Here is a 17,044-nt window from a genome sequence, read left to right as displayed (position 1 = left end):
AATGAAGGGTACATTTCCAAAATTTTGGGGTTTTGTTTTAAATGTGTTTTCCAACACCCCCCCCCCCCCCAACATTTGGGTGATAATGCTTGTTTTGGGGTTCTTGATGTCCCAGTTACATTACTCGCACACAGGTTGTTTTTGTCTCTCATTTTATAGTAAGAGTGTTGGTTTTGGTCTATTGTCGGTTAAATTTTATGGTGTAGCTTGTAGATAGGACCCATCTTCTCGACCCAGTTACCCATTCGCACCTCAAGTTTTTCCTTTATTTTTTTTCTACTTCCTCATTAATTTTTGCTATTGTGAGTATGCCATAAACATGTTTGGGGTTTCTAAATTATTTTCTTTTTTTGTTTAATTTCTGGTACAAGTGGAAATAGAGGGCAACCCAGCCATTTGAGTGATCCTACTGGCTCGAAAAGGAGAGAAAACAACAACGGGTAAGCTACAGTATTCTCAAATATTGTCGAAAGGGTAACACGCAATGTCTATAAAGGATTGATTCCTATTCCCTTTCTTATTATTCTTTCTTGAGATGGAGTGAATTCATGCTATCCTTCTTCCATGTCACCTTTATCCATTGCAAACTGTTTTTTCTTTTTAATGGATTCTCCAGGTTATTCCATGCGTCTAAGTATATCCCTTTTTGGTTGGTTACAATTTGGAGTACACCCTTAGTTATTATTATAGGTGTGGAGTTCAATCCTTCTCTATTGCTACAGTTACTTTGCTCGCTCAACTCCACAATTTAGAATACTTACACCTTTTTCCTTTATCTTGTAGGTATGAAGATACCATTTGGAGCATTATGTTTCCTCATGAAGCCGCGAAAAATGGTTCTCACTTACCTTCACCCTTTCTAGGTTAGTTACCTCAAATATATGGAGGTTCTCACTTACCTTCACCCTTTCTAGGTTAGTTACCTCAAATATATGGAGCTTAGTCCAATTCCGTGAACCTGTTTAAAATTTATTATTAGCTAGTGTTAATGGGTTTATTCCTATGATATGCCTGAGATTTAATATGAGTGTTATTTTGCTAAACTATGGAATTGTATACTTTATTTCTTGTTCAATAGTTATTAACTATAGTTGGGTGTCCTTCCACTATATGTTTTGTTTATTTATTTTTTTCGTGCACCTCGATTCTATGAGTCCCCTTGCTACAAGGTCCACATTTTTGTTGGCTGAAGTGCAATAACACCCATGTAAGATCATGTATATTGTTATTCTTTGGCACAATGAAGGAGAGACTATTTGAAACTTCCTAGGGTCGAGGGATTTTTTTCTTGGAATTATCCTCCTCTAGTCTATAATCCGTCATTTGGATGCAAGTATATTTGCTATTATTTTTCTAAACTTTTTAACTTTGTAGGCCATAATTACTGAGGGCGCAGACCCCTAATTACTTGGTTGTGGGGCTTAGATTCTCACATGATGTAAAATACTTATGGGTATTTTTTCAAATTAATGATTATGCCAACATGCTATTTAATGCAAGTGTTTGCTCGTTATTTGATTTTCATATCTAGTCTATTCCTAGTGATTTCAGGTTCCTCGTGCTTATTACGGTAAAAAAATTTATGGATTATGAAATGTTCATATATTCAAATAAATTTTTTTCTCATTTCTTCTCAGGTGTCCAATTAATGTATGGGTCGTTTCACTACCAGTTTCATAAATATATTCTTCCAGTTTGTAATCATTACTTTGTTATTCTTCTCCTCATTAGTTGTTTTTGTGCCGAGCTAAATGAAATAATTGTTTCTTATTGATATTTTTAAATATTACTATTTACTGGCATCTATGTTAGAAATCGTATTAATTTTCTTACTTGGTATGAGTACTACTACTATTTATAGTGTCCCTTTTTTTCAAAGAAAAAAATCTATTAGTACTTGTAGCTCTCTTGTATGCCCAGTTCCCTTACCCTTATCATAGTTAGGAGTTTTTGTTGTAATAAATTCGACACCTGCAATTACTATTTCTATTCTTAACACAATAAAATTTCTCGTTGTAGCTAGTAACTCCTTAGTTCTACCATCTAGATTCACGCCATTAACATAAAATGTAAAATTGTGTCTTATTAACAACCGTATCAGTTTTCAGAACCACCAAATTTATAGCATTGTATGCATGTATCATAGTATTACAATCATGCTATAAACAATGAAATATGTTATTTCAGAGTACATGCATAATTGTTGTAGAATAAGTCTATAATTTAAAATCACAGAGAGCATTCCATTTTTAAACACTTAAATTTATAATCATTGAATCCCTTTCTCATAATTGGAGAACCAATTATTAAATAACCTGAATGCCTATTATCAATGTTTTAGCAATAATATCTACATATACTACTCACATACATAAAAATAAGATAATACATCAGCATCTACATATAACTACGCACATACAAAAAAATAAGATAATGTAGTAGATAATCTAAGAGTGAGCAGAAAAATAAGATAAAATAGTAGACAATGTAACTGGTATCATTGTTAGGGATTTACTTGAAAATTTTACACTTGTTTTTCCACTCAACCTTGAACTGAGTTCCTCCAGTTCACCTCTGAGCTGAGATGTACTTGTCAGGGTATCAACAACCTCTATTGATCCCTTCAATAGGTATTTTTTACCTTTCTTCCATGATCGATTTTTCCTTTAACGACGTCTTGCTTTGGTGGACCTCAACATCCACTTGCCTAGGCTTTTCCTTAAAATCCCGCTTTTCTCTCCCATGGTGCTTTATGCTTATCCAGGCTTAGCATCTTTCCCCAACTAAGCCATTGAAAGGATTTTCTCTCCATTCCATTAAATCATATCTAGAATATTTATCATAGAATAGTTATCTCAATCTCATTTACTAATGATATTTTTTTCTTTCTTTGGTAAGAATCTCATATTCAAGTGCCTCATTTCCAAGTACTTTCAATCCCATTTATTTATTAATTAATTAAATTATTTATTTACATAAGCATTTCAATGTACTTCATGGATTTTCCGCCATTTCTATTAACATAACTCATTATGAGCAAAGAAAACAACATTACAACCATGAAGGGATATTACACCCCATGTGTTCTTGATGGTGTTGAATCGATTTCCACCATAAAAAAACTATTCAAGCACTCCAATATTTTGATTTTTTTAATTTGTTTTATGAGATGCCGGCAAAAAAACTGCCATCCAGATGAATTTATGGCCTCAATAGACAACACCATTTTTTTAATAAGATTGAAAAGCCTCCATGTTTTATAAATTAGGTGTGTAATTTTCATAATGAACATCTATATGTTTTTGTCTTTGTCGTAAGGTGAAGGGTGTTGTTGTAAGGTTTGCAACACTCATTAAAAATATGGATTCGGGGTTTAACAGTTTTCTCAATTATATGGATTCGTTATTCGGCAGTTTCTTCTTTATATTTGGATTTAGTGTTTATATAGTTTTCGAGTTGTTTTAGTGTTTGGTTTCTATTTTTTCTTTTGTTTCCTCTTTAGAAAGTTAAAGCCTTTGTGCAAAGCCGGTGAATTACCTAGCCCTGACAAGTACTTCCCTCCTGAGTTGGAAGCTTTGTTGGACACAGAACTTTCACCATCCAGGTGCTTGGAAAGACACATTCCCATGATTCATATGAAAAACTTCCTACATAAACCGTTATGCTCAAGGTAAATTGTAGAACCTCACTCAGTCTTGTGTTATCCCCGCATAGACATGGTGAGACAAGACTTTTTTCCTGGTCGAGACTTTTACAATGGAATTAACCCAATGGATACACTTAATATGGACGAACCACATTGTCTGAATTATTTCCCACTTTGTAGGATCATATTGTCGGGGTCCTCATGATCTACATCATCATCATTTAGTCAACCTACACATCATGACACCACGAATAAATCGTTAGATATCGGTGGAGCTATAGGTAAACTAAAAAGTTTTAGTTTTCATCCACTATTGTTTGGACTAGATCGAGCTTAGATTTATCTTGACTGACAATCTATCAAGTGCTCAAAGGCATCAAATCTCTCTACATGCAAAAAACAAAAATTGAGTGTAGAACATGAGGAGTTAACACCTCTAGAGATTTAATCCTTGAATGTCTAATAGATTTGGTGTTGAGATGAATCTATATTGGTATATAATATCTATATATTATGAATTTTATGTATTATATATTTTTATTTGAAATTCCTCTAATAATAAGTTCCTCTAGTATTTTTTTCTCAATTTTATTATTTTTAGGTTATAAATTACAATATATAAATATTAGATATGTGAATATTTTATTTTTACTCACTTATTTTATTTTAAATAAAATATATTATAAATTTACATAATATTTATTATTTATAAATTAATATAATAGAATTTGTAAAATTAATGTAGTAAAAGTAAAATAATGTGGCATAGAGTTTATGTTTTAAATTTGAATGGCTCTATTAATATCTATAAAATTATTTTTAAAATATTAATAACCTAAACAAAACAATATCATAAAACTTTATTTAAATTAATAACTAAAAAATAACTTTTCCACAATTGAATTTTATATTTCAGTTTATAAATTTTATAATTATAACTTTTTGTAGGCAATAGTGAAGCGAATAGAACTGAGTAGTTATAAAAACATAATAAAATATAAAAAGTGTAACCTTAAATTTTCTTCACATATTGGTAACATTCTTCATATATCGATAACACTACAAAAACAATCGTTATCTTTTTTTTTTGCTAAGGCAAGAGACATTCCTTCTATAGTCATTAAACCAAAAATATTTTACATAATTTACAACTGTCCCCCAGATAATGAGGACTAAGAACAAGGTTGCTAACTGCCAAAGGCTAGTACCCTGAATCTAAAACAAAATCCTGACAAAGCCTTTGGGAACTAAACCCAAAAGGTGCTGAAAGGGAAGATGGGCTAATGATGAATCAAACAAAGCCCAAACCAAGACACCCTAAATCAACCAATATAATCATGACCTTCCAAATCACATCTGGATCCAATGGCAGAGGAGAAATTCGCTCCGCGAAGCCATACTAAACTTAACTCCCCAGCACCACCTAACAGCATGCTCAATCTAGATCGTTGAACCCTGCTTCTAAATCCGACGACCCAGAAACATATCACTCGACCTAAAATGCCGAACTTTAGCTTGCTATATAGGCGGTTTTCAAACTCGCCCCCTGCCATGCGTCAAAAGCTGTATGGGATCGCTCCCAAAAATCAAAACAGCTTCCTGCTTGAGAGGGGAGTGATCAAGTGAATACCACTCGGAGAGCCGTTTAGACTCCCGGGGAGGGTAAGGAGGCATTTTACCACATAAGACAAGATTCCAAACTCGACAAAAATTATCACTTCCCAGAAGCCGCGCACTGGATAATGCCCCGTCCCAACTAAACTGCACGATAATTTCTAATCATTGATTAACGCCTCAGCATCCAACGAACGAGATCCATATTACCTTGCGAATTTGCCCAAACTTTACCTTGCGATGAGGGCAGTTTACTGCACCTTCCCTCCCCCACGTGTCGGAAGGTGTATGGAATCGCTTCCATTTCACAAAAACCACCTTTCGACTAAGAGTGGTGCGATCACCAATGAACCGCTCAGGAAGCGGTTTTTCCTTCTGCAAGGTGAAACCATTGGAAAAAAGGCTGATGGAAAAATCCTAAACCCCGTTCTTTCCTTCTGGAATACTGAGCACATTGTTCCACCTCCTTGTCATAACTATAGATTTTGCAACCTGGATTTACATTGATCTTTTCGGTACGAAGCCAACCACCTAGCCTATGTTGTTGATTCTTGAAGTTGATATTATCAGTGAAGCTCAAGCCTGCCCTACTCTGCCTTCCACCTACCTGTTTTTCCAAAATGAGAGAATCCAGCTGAGAATTGATCATTGAGACCTTTCCTTTTTAGTTTTTTCCAAAAATAATTTTTGTCCTCTTCCACTAGGTTATGACAAAGAGTTTTCAGATTGCCTTGTGGCATTGCTTGCCACCCTATCGAAACTCTGCTTTCCTTGTAGCTAACACCTTGATTGGCCAAGATATCCACCAGTTTGTTATTCTTTCTGTGCACATGATTGAACTTGACTAACTTAAGCCCCTTAAGGTGACCCTAAATTCTCTAGAAAACCCATATCAACTTCCAGTGCTGTGAGACTTTCTCCGGTTTTGAACCGCAATTGATTCTTTTTATTGAGTTCACAACTAACTCAGAGTCGGCTTCGATGATCACATTGTGGCAGTTCTCCTGCTTCAAAAAATCTAAGCATTGCTCCATCGCCATTAATTCTACCATGTTATTGGTGGCTCTTCCTAAATGACAGTGGAAGAGGAAGAGTATATTACCTGCTTCGTCCCATAGAACCCCCGAAAAGCTCGCTATTCAAGGTTGCCTTTTGAGGCTCCGTTTATGTTGTATTTCAAAAAACCTCTTGGAGGAGGTTTCTAGTATTCCTTCTCAGATTCCTTTTTCTTTCTATTCTATTCTAGCCTAGTGGGATGATCCCCTACATTCCTAACAACCTGAGAGTTCTTAAGTCTACTCCTGAGGGAGGATTTTTGGGAAGATTCTTGACTGTTGAGCTGATTGTCTCCCTAATATGTTTTAAGATCTGATCAAACAAGCGAAGAGTGGGATTCTTTTCATTTTTGAAGATTCTCTTATTCCTTTCTTTCCATATATTCCAAATAATAAAACTTGGCATGAGAGCCCATGCTAGGTTGAGAACTTCATTATCCAAAAATTTTCTCCTCCATCTACTTAGCGTGTTGGTAATACTCTCTTTGTCCCAATCAGACTGTTGAAAAATGATGGCAAAAGCATCCCATAGCCTAGATGTGAAATTACAGCTGTTGAGAAGATGTTCCATAGTTTCCTCTTGGGCTTCACAGAGCTGGTATATGGAAGGTCCTAGCATGCCCCTCTTTCTAATGTTGTCCCAAGTCAAGATTTTCCTATGATGAACCAACCACATGAAGAGTTTGATCTTCATCCAACCTTGATGTCTCCATAGGTTCTACCAGGTTCTGTACGAACCCTAGTAATCTAGCTCAAGGAGAATACTTTTTGCTTCCTTAATATTGAAGATGCCTTTATTGTTGTTTCCCCATCTGAGTTGGTCCTACCCTCTAGAAACCAAGATCATCCTTTGTTCCAACATTTTTCCAAGAGACTTTGCTTTTGTTTTCATTATTCTATCATTTGTGCAATCTATATTCTTCCATATCCTCCATTTTCCTATATTGTGGGTATTATCCCAAAAATATTTCACTCTTTTCAAACCTTAGGTGTCAGTCTCATGCTTAAGGTCCAAAAAATCCTCTTCTAACAGTGTTGGTTCTTGTTGCCAATTGTCCTCCTAGAAAAGAGCAAGGTCTCCTTTTCTAATTTCCCAAAAGTTGTTTCTTTGTACTATACCTCTATTCTCCCAGGCTTTGTTCCAGATAGCAGAGCCTTTTATATTTCCAGACATCCTTATGAGATCAGTGTAATGCCAAGAACTGGCATATTTTTCTTTCCATATGCTTACCCATTGTGCCTTTGGATCTTTAACCCAACGCCACCAGAGTTTGGCCCCTAAAACATTACTTAGGATCTCTTGGTCATCTAAGCTAGGGCCCCCATAATTCTTGGGTTTACAGATCTTTTCCCAAGAGACCAAGGCCCACTTCTTTTTAGTCTCCTCCCTACCCCAAAGAAAATCTCTTTGGATGTTTCTGAATTGTTGCAAAACGCCTTTAGGGGCCGGTAGTACTGACAGCCTGAAAATTGGAATTGATTGGAGCACCACCTTTGTTAGCACGAGTCTGTCTGCCAACTTTAAAGATCTGTTCATCCATTTTCTGACTTTATCCTACAATTTGTTGATCAACGATTCCCAAATGCTCTTATGCAAGGGCTTCACAGTTAGAGGAGCTCCTAAATACTTTGAAGGGAGGGAATCTCTCTGAAAGCCTAGAATTCTGGAGATATTTCTCTAAATAGCAATATTGATGTTAAAGAAAAATATTTTGGATTTGGAGAGGTTAAATTCCATACCTGAAGCCATGGAAAATTCATTCAGTATTTGTTTGTATGCCCGAGACTCTTTGACTGTGGGGATTCCTTCTAACATGGTATCATCTACAAATTTTTGCTGAGTCAGAGCCTGACCATTCTCCTTCAGTTGAAGACCTTGAATTTTTCCCATGACTCTAGCATGCTTGATAGACCGGCCCAGACCTTCCATCATGAGTATGAAGAGAAAGGGAGAAATCAGATCCCCTTGCCTCAGCCCTCTTGTAGGAAGAAAAATCTCAGAAGGAGAACCATTAACCAGTATTGAAAAGTTGAAAGAGGTCACCAAGGCCATGACCCATCTTACCTAGTTGTCATCAAAAATGAATGTCATTAGCACTTTCCAGATATAGGTCCAGTTCACTTTATCATAAGTTCTTGCAATTTCCAATTGCAATATCATACCAGCTTTCCTTTTGCTGGTTAATGAGTGGACCACTTCATGAGCTTAAATAATGTTATCCAGAATTTGTCTGCCTTCAACATAACCTGATTGTTCCCCTGAAATCAGAGAAGGAAGCAGAGGTTTGAGTTTGTTGGCCACTACCTTGGATATTATCTTGTAAACCACATTGCATAGTGCTATGGGTCTATACCTATCTGGTGTTTGTGCATTTTCCTGTTTAGGGATCAGGGAGATGAAGGAGGTGTTGAGCACCCTCAAGATAGTTCTGTTTATCCTAGATTCTTCCACAACATTCAAAATATCCTCTTTTACAATATTCCAGCAAACTTTGAACAAATCTACATTGAAGCCATCTGGGCCTGGTGCTTTGCCATTCTTCATGTCTTTGAGAACCTCACTGACCTCCTCTTCAGTCACTGGTCTGTTGAGATTGAAATTGTCTTCTCTAGACACCAGCTTAGGTATATGCTTGGTTAAGTCCCTGATGTAATGTTCTCTTTCTGGATTATTTTCCTGGGCTATTTCTCGGAAGTGTTGAACTAACACCGCCTCTATATCTTCATGGGATTGAAGAAGTTGTCCGTCCTCCTTTTTTATTGAAGAAATTCTGTTGTGTGCTCTATTCACCATAATGGATCTGTGAAAAATTCTAGTGTTACACTCTCCTTCTTTTAGCCATTGGACTCTAGATTTTTGTCTCCAAAATATTTCCTCTTGTTTACACAAGTTCTCCCATTCTTGATGATGTTTCTCCACTAGATCATTTTTGTCTTTATCAAAACCTTCTGTGATCATAGCTTGGTTGAGTTCCTGCATTTTATTTTCGACCGATTTCTTTCCTGCGAAAATATTGCCAAAATTCTTCTTGTTCCAATCTTTGAGCCTCATTTTTATGTGCTTTAATCTTTTATGAAGCATGAACATTCTAGTTCCCTGGATCTGTATATCTTCTGCTCACCATTTTTCAATATTACTGATGAATTTTGTGTGTAAAAGCCAAATATTCTCAAATCTAAAAGGTCTATTCCAAGGGGTACCTATACCATGGATCTCGATTTGTATTGGCCAGTGATGTGAGCCTCCAATGGGAAGAACACTTGCTATTATTTCCTTATCTATAAGCATGAGATCCTTAGAGATAATGAATCTATCCAACTTAGATGCTACCTGAGACTCTCCTCCTCTCTTGTTGTTCTAGGTAAAGAGGCCATTGTTTCTTTCAACATCCACTAGTTTCATATTATCTATGAAGATTTGAAAAGCTAAATAGTCTTTACTTAGTGCTCTGGTTCCACCTTTTTTTTCAGAAAGTGATTTTATCATATTGAAATCTCCTCCCATGATACAGGGTATTCCTGCATGTCTCTCCCTGATATTGGCTAAGGAATCTGTAAGCCTAAGTTTCTCCTCCATCCTTTGCATGCCATACACATTCGTGACTAGATAGGTATTCCTATCCCCTACAGGCTGAATCACTATTGATAAATAATTCCTTGCAGCCTCGACATCAATTATGTCAATTCTTTGAGGGTTCCAAAGAGTGAGAATGCCTCCTGTTGTATTCTCTGCTTTGACTTCTAGATATCCAAACCTACTGAGCCATTTATTATGTAGTTGTCTTAACTTTTGAATGGAACATTTTGTTTCCTGGATAAAAATTATATCCAAAGCGCCTGTTTCATTCTATTGTTAAGCAATCTTTGTTTTCTTTTACTGCCTAGACCTCTAATATTCCAGGAAATAAACTTCATCATTAAAGATTCGTAAAGGAGTAGCTGGTAAGATCTTTCATCTTACCTGAATCTATCATGAGCTTTCCACACTCCATCAATAGCTCATTCTATTTTTTCTGGCCTCTTTTTCTTCCTGGGTTTCTGGGTGCTAATCCTGGAGTAGCTTTTATCGTTTTCACTCCTTCGCTGCTTAGCCTATTCCTGATTTTTTCCCCCTCTGAACCCTTTTCTTGAGCTTTCCATAAATACAACTGTTGTATTCTATTGAGCTCTTCTTGAGGTAACAATTCTACCCCGCCAGTTGTCCCTGAATTAAGAACCCTTCCAGATCTAGGTGTTCTCTTTCCAGAATCTCTTGTAGCTCAGTCTCCTCCAGTTCCATTTCACTTTGGGTCATTTCCTGGTCCATCTCTGGTTCTGTATCACTCATCATTTTCCATTTATGCTTATCATTTTCCTGTGTTTGTTCACAATTTCCTTCTTTCCCCATGCTCCCTTCATTTGCTTGATCTTCTGTTGTTCTTTCTTTGTCCTCTTCAAGAACTTGGAACTAGTTTCGCCTAACTTGTTGTCCCTCATTTTGTTGTAGCTTTTGCCCTCTTTTACTGCCTTTTCCTTTATGGACCACCTTGTGAAAGTTGTCTCGGTCTTTCATTGTGTTAGTTTTTCTATTATTCTTTTCTTTACTTAGATGGCAGTCTCTGAGAAGATGCCCATGTTCATGACATTTATGACATCTAAATGGGATATGCTCGTAGTCCACCATTTGTACCCATTCTTCATCAAAAACTTCCAATATCACCTCATCTGGAAGAGCTCCTGATAGATCCATTTCCACACATATCCTAGCAAAGGAAGTATATTTTCCCCTTCTAGTAGCTTCTGATGCTTTGACAAACCTGCCTAATTTATTGCCTATGGAAGCTAATGATTTAGGTTGCCAGTAATCAAGAGGTAGAGAATAAAGTCTAACCCAGACCAGGACCGAAGTGAAAGTTTCTCATTCTGAGACAAAGTTCATCTTCCATGGCCTCATATAGAGCCCTACTGCTGCATAGAAGTAGGGCCCTCCTTCAAACACTCTGTCTTTGTCGTCAATACTTGTGAACATCACGGTAAAGAAACCCTATGACCCGAGGTGTAGATCAATGCTCCCTTTGGGTTTCCAGTGGTATTTGATCCATGTTTGTAAAGATTTTTCTGTGGGCCATAGTCCCATGAATTTGCAGATGATAGTGTAGGTTTGCATGTGATCCTTATGCACTTGCAACGCAGGATCGTTTAAAACTACTCTGGGTGTTATTTCAGCTTTAGGTTTGCAAGGTCCCTTTTATTTTATCTCTTTTGTTCCCTATTTTTTGTCATCTTCCTCCTTGTTTTTAGTGCTGCTATTCTCCTTTATTTTGGTAGCCTCTTCCTCCTCTTCCATGTTACTTCCTCATTCTTCCACAAATTCTCTGACTTTTTCTAGGGGCTTCCTGCCATTATTGGCCATGGACTCCTTGTAGGAGGGAGTAGAGCTCCCTCCTTTGCGTCCTTCCATGGATGGAGACTCCAGCAGCAAATCGAAACCCTGGTTGTTCATTTTTCCTACGCCGAGAAGAAGAATTCTTATGAGTTGACAAAAACAAAAACAACCGTTATCACTTTGAACGTAAACATAGTAATCATTAACTCCAAAACTAATTATGAGCCTATATGCATGGTCCAAAAAAATTAAATAGTTATTTCTTATGATGCATCATTGAAGTGGATCTATTTTGTTTTTCGATAAATTGAAATAATGCACACAAAATTTATAATATTAAAATAATAGAGCAATGTAGTAAAAGAAAAATAATGTGTCAAAGATTTTATATTATGAATTTTAATGGCTTTATTAATATCCATAAAATTCTTTGAAAATATTACTAACATAAAAAAAACAATAATATAAAAATTTATTCAAATTAATAACTAATAAAATAATTTTCTCACAACTGAATTTTATATTTTAAATTATAAATTTTATATTAATAAATTTTTTTTAGCCGAGAGGCTAATTTTACAATGAAGACCATGTGTAAGTATGTACGTGCTCAAATAAAATATTCTCTAAATAGAAAATAAATGTCAGTTATAATAAAAAAGAGAAAATAATATGCTATGCATGTTTAGTTAGTTGTCCATATGACCTAATATAATTTCATGTTAAATAATTAGAATTAAAAAGAGCGTGTAAGATTATATAAATATCATATAAAGCTATTGAAAAAATAAGTTTTTATGGTTAAAACATTTAAAGTGGTCTCATTACTTTACACTTTAATCATATTTTAGGTCTCTCATGTTTTATAAAAATCCAATATTTTTTTGGACTTGCAAGTTTAAATTATATAATTTCTATAGCATTAAAAAACACAATTTAAACAATGAAAAATTAGACATACAGTTATAAAAGCATATAAAAATGTGTAATCTTAAATTTTCTTCACATATTGGTAACACTTTTCATAAATTAATAACACTACAAAAACAATCATTATCACTTTGAATGTAAATATAGTAATCATTGGTTCAAAACCTAATTATGAGCCTAAATGCATGGTCCCAAAAAAAAATAGTTATTCCTTATGATGCAATGTTGAAGTAGATCTATTTTTTTTGGGTAAATTGAAATAACACACACACAATAAACTAAAAAAACTATTCCACAAATATGCCTAAGGTTAACCCTAAGTCTTATTCCAAATATGCCGAAATATCCAAGAGAAGAAGTTTGAAAGGGGAGTAAAACTATGATGAAAAAAAGTAAAATAATGTGGCAAAGAGTTTATATTTTAAATTTTAATATCTCTATGAATATCTATAAAACTCTTTGAAAATATTAATAATGTAAACAAAACAATATTATAAAACCTTATTTACATTAACAATAATAATAATAAACTCTCACTCTAGGATTTGATACATAAACTTATAAGCTTTTAGACTTAAAATTAAATAATGCACACTAATTATCTATTCACATCAAATAAGGTTACATATAAGTACATGTAGTGTTGTCTCAAGATAGGTAGACTATCTTGGACACATAATCACTCCGTTGAGAGAATATCTCAACCACACACCAATCTAGGAAACATTTATATCTTAACAACTCCTAAGGAATAGGAACAAACTCCTTTACATAGAAAGAATCACAAGTGTGACAAGTAGGAATTATATTTTCCAAGTTGCCCCCTTAATGACTACTTGTCTCGATCTCAATATTCAATGTCTAGTTGTGGTCTTGGTGTTTACAATCTTGATTAAAATATATGTCAATGTCCATATAAAGGAACAACCACTGCCAGAATTCATGGGTTCCCAACCGTTGTAACCGCCAGTCTACTAGGATGCCCTTCACATAAATGGTTTTGTCAACCATTATAACTGCATACTTGTACCAATACCTGTAAATCCCCCATCCATCATTTTCATCATGGGTTTTCTCAGGTTACCCATAACCATACTTTGGGTTTTATCAGATTACCCTCAACCATGCCGAGGGTTTTCTCGGCTCACCCTAAAACATGCCCAAGGTTTTGTTGACTGAACCTAAATCATGCCTATAGGAATCCCTGTCCACTTCACTCTAACATGTTGTTGATGGCTTACCACAAATCGACACTGCAAAGTGGTTTCCGGCTGACCACAAACTTGTAATTACAATGTGGTTTTAATATTACCACTAAATTTATGGGGGTACACATGCCTCATGAAGCTTACATTACACACTCCAACTCTTGGAGTTACCAAATACATACTTTAAAAAGACCACTACAAAACATCCTAGACTTTCTTACTAATAAATGTATGTGACACTTAATACACCATGAGGTTGTTCCATAAATTCACACAAACTTTCACTTTGTTGTCCATAATCCTTTAATATCTAATGCATCTCCTCTAATGTCATCTTCAGTATCATGCCTTCATCATATCCTGCAAAGTTGTGTATTGTTGGAATGACTAGTTCCAACACATACTCAGAATTGTGACAATAGTTGGTCAGACCAATGTCACTTCAATAAAAACCATAAATACCATGACAAGGCATACTTATTATTGAAATCAACATTAAAATCATCAACATTAGCCCAAAACTCATGCATTTCAACTTGATCAGACACTGTTGGCACCTTCATGATTCAACCAGCAATTTCCAATTTCCCATTTAGATTATGTTCAGCTCAAGCATCTTCAAGTTTTGTAAATTGAACAAATCACCACAATCCTCTATGCTCACTGGCTCAGGAATAGAAAATAGTTGGTAACCTCGAGAATGCTTCCAATATCCAAAACCAAAAGTTGCTTGGTGACAAGAGCAGAGGAACATTATTTTCAATGCTTTATGATTTTCAATATGACAATTTCATCAATCTGAACCATTCTGAGTGGAGCGTCCACCTCTTCTGTTGTCGTAGCTTATGCATCATGTTCACTAGAGATCAGAAAATGCACCTGTGAGCTGAAGCTCACCCATTTTCTTTCCAACCTTGGCATCCTTAGAAGCCTTGTCATTACTACCATAAAAAAAAATCCAACTATGAATACAATTCAAGGATAAAAAAACTCCCAGATTCATAAAAAAATATTCTGACTACTTGAATCAGTAGACCCCCATCGGTTCCTCTTCATCATAAAAAATATTATTTTCCCCATGGTAATTGGAAATTCTTGAGGTGGCCTCAGGATGGTACATTAACCTTCCATGAGGCAATGTTAGTGGGATCCTAAAATTACAAGATGGATCAGATACTTGCACGCATAATCTATTTTTCCTCCTATCTTGCGAACTCAACTCTACAACGACTCATCTCAATCTTTGGCACACCGAGCTCAATCGTCAGATTGGAAGCATGGCCATGGCTTCATACATTTCAACTCCATAAGTGTGTTGATGCAAACTTCTTGCAACACAATGATTTTCCTCTCCATAGTTCTGCAACCGCAACACTCTCCAATAACTTTATGAATAGTTCATCCAATATCTCTACAAACAATTCTACGAGCAATGATCTTCCAACTCTAGGAGCTCCTCTAACGTATTGAGGTTCAAATATGCCTCTTCACAACATCCAATTTCATAGAAATCCCCCTTCTCACAGCCTCTGCGAAAGAATCGACATTCATATGACCTCTGGATAGCGATTTTGCCTTCAGAATTGGCCTCAATTAGCCTTCACATCAATAACAGGGCTCGACCTACATTATCGGCCTCAATCAGCCTTCACAGCACTAACAGTGCTCAACCTCCTCATGTAGAAAAGTAGCGTCAATTGGCATGTCCTGCCACAAATTGGCCTCAATCAAAGAAAAACAACACTAGGTTCAACCGTAATACACACGGTCAAAGTATGGGCATGAGCATGAGCACCACTGCTACAATACACCTCTGCCCAATCTCTAGCAAGAATTCCAGCACTCTCTAGCAGCACATTCAATAGAAGGTTTCTAAAACAGTGGAAACACTCCTCAATGCTTCGCGTAACTTCTCACCATTCACTTCTCACAATCTCAATTCAACATGAATCACATCCCATATCAGTCTTCAACATCATATCATAGAACGACAATGATCCACACACAGATTCAACAAACTCATATGAAGACTCAACCAAGACTCTAGCTCTTGATGCTCCCAGCGCTGAATGCTGAAACACATCATTTCCTTATATAATGATGGACAAAGAAACAAAAAATAAAACCATTTAAATATATTGTCTTATTTCCCTCGGTCCATGAGGTGCCAAGGCTCATGCCCATATGGGCTCTAATACCAACATAAAATTGAATAATGCACACTAATTCTATATTCACGTCAAATAATGTTACATATAAATACATGTAGTGTTGTCTCAAGATAGGTAGACTATCATGGACACACAATCACTTGGTTGAGAGAACATCTCAACCACACACCAATCTAGGAAAAATCTAGATCTTAACAACTCCTAAGGAATAAGAACAGACTCCTTTACATAGAAAAAATCACAAGTGAGACATGTAGGAATTATATTTTCCAAGTTTTGATTTATAATTTTATTTGCAAGCTACAAATCATCTAATAGAGAACTCTTTCGATTATAAAAGCACATAATTTTCTTAACATATCAGTAACATTCTTCATATATGATACTTATGATGCATTATGGAAGTTAATTTTTTTCCTTTTGGGTAAAGTGCCACGACATACAAATTAAACCAAAAAAAACCATTCTACAAGTACACCTAGAAATGAATCCCAAAACCTATTCCAAATATGTTGAAAAATGTGGAAGAAGAAGGTTAAAAGGAAAGAAAAAAACATGGTCAAAAATTACAATAATGTTGTAAAGAGTATATTTTAAATTTTAAAGGATTTATTAATATCTATAAAACCCTTTGAAAACATTAATGACCTAATTATAATATATATAATATATATATTATATTATTTTGATTAATAATTTAAAAATTAATTTCCTCACATTGTCATAATGATTAACCACATTAGTCACTTTGAAACTTTACTAAGAAGAAATCCTAATGTGATGGATCCAGAAAGTAGAATCTCTAAACAACTATCCTCATAGAAGAAACCCATTCACAAAATTTTCTCTCTTGAATTTTATATTTATATTTATAATTTTTCATTTATATTTTTTTGGCATGTTATAGTACAACCAATAAAGTTGGTTCAATTATAAAACTATATAAAATTATTAAAAATTTTAACCTTAATTTTCTTCAATATTGGTAACATTCTTCATAGATTAGTATAATACTAAAGAATTAATCATTATCACTTTGAATGGAAACATTATAA

The sequence above is a fragment of the Pinus tabuliformis genome, chromosome 7, assembly GCF_031772625.1.
Source record: "Pinus tabuliformis cultivar Carrire ecotype Pingquan chromosome 7, CPIR1, whole genome shotgun sequence".
NCBI classification, from domain to species: Eukaryota; Viridiplantae; Streptophyta; class Pinopsida; order Pinales; family Pinaceae; genus Pinus; species Pinus tabuliformis.
The sequence above is the reverse complement of the archived record's forward strand: the minus strand, read 5'-3'. Positions refer to the sequence as shown.